The sequence below is a fragment of the Octodon degus genome, unplaced genomic scaffold (genome assembly GCF_000260255.1).
Source record: "Octodon degus isolate 3935 unplaced genomic scaffold, OctDeg1.0 scaffold00076, whole genome shotgun sequence".
NCBI lineage: Eukaryota > Metazoa > Chordata > Mammalia > Rodentia > Octodontidae > Octodon > Octodon degus.
In genome coordinates, this window is record NW_004524652.1 from 6,950,363 (window position 1) to 6,951,709 (window position 1,347).

Here is a 1,347-nt window from a genome sequence, read left to right on the forward strand (position 1 = left end):
ACTTCTAAAACAACCATGGTTGGGAAAAAAATAATAATTCTCCAGCCATACTTTGTAGTCAAGGGGCTCACTACCCAGGAAAGATTAGGACCATTAAACCTATTGCTCCCACTGCAGCACAGCCGTGACGACCTGCTGGGTGTCCAGCAGCTGAAGCTTGGAGAGTGAAGCCGTAAAGTTTCCTGGGCCAAGACGAAGCCAGTAAGCTCAGCCAGGCCCCAGGATATGATGCGGCTCTTCTGAAGGGTCCTACAGCACCACTGAGTCGCCCAACCACCCAAGCGGGGACATGGTTGGACCCCGCGGGGCTAAAGCTAACCAGTGTACACTGCGGTGAGGCGCCCACAGGCAGGGAAGTCCTCCATGGGGGCCAAAGGAGTCTGGGCCTCATCCTGGCGGATGGAAATCGGTAGAAGAAAAACTGGAAGAGCTCCGAGGCTCGGCCTGTGGCCCAGAAGTAGCTGTAAAGCCTGAAGAGTCCGAGCTACCCCTGACCCGTGTGCACACGGGGGTTGATTTTGATCAGCACAGGTCTCATTTCAACTTGGTCTTAAACACCCGGCAGAAAAGTATAAACAAAATTCTGTATGCATGAAAAATAATATTTAATTAAAAGCTGGGAGCTGGGATAGATCTAAAAAGGGACCTCTGAGCCCTGAGCGCTGCGGGAGACGCAGAGCCATGTAGGGCCTTTGGAGCTCACATTTGAGCTCACATTTGGCCGCAGGTTGCCTCAGAGGCTGCATATGGAGCTCCCGGACCTAATGCCCTGCTGGACACTAGCTTTCGTTCCATTTCTTTGCATCCCCATTTGTAACTTTTTTTTTTTTTTTTAATGTATTTGGTCCCGGGTCTCACTATGCAGCTCAGACTCATGCTGGGATTATAGGCGTGCGCCACCACACCCAGGCCCCGTGGCCGGTTCAGAGCACCCAGAAGCAGGGTTAGCGTGGCATGTGGTACCAGGGATCGAACCCTGGGCTCTGTGCTTGCCTAAGCAGGCGCTTAGTCCACTGAGCTAGCTCATCGGCTCTCATTTGTAACTTTTGGAATGGAAATGTCTATCACGGGCCACTGAATGTTGGGAGTGTTTAACTTTCTTTTCATTTGTGCAAGGGCTCACAGTTAAGAGTTGGTCTTCCATCTCAGAGGAGCCTGGAACTTGGACTTCTCAGCAATGCTGAGACTCAGGAGTTTGGCAAATCGTAGGGTTGGACTAAATGAATGCCTTTGGCATGAAGGGCAGCACCTGAGTCTCCGGGAGGCCAGGGCCGGAATGTTCGGGCTTGGGTCCGGATGCTCTCCCAAAAGCTTCATGCGGTTTTAGATTTTTTTTTTTTTTTTTTT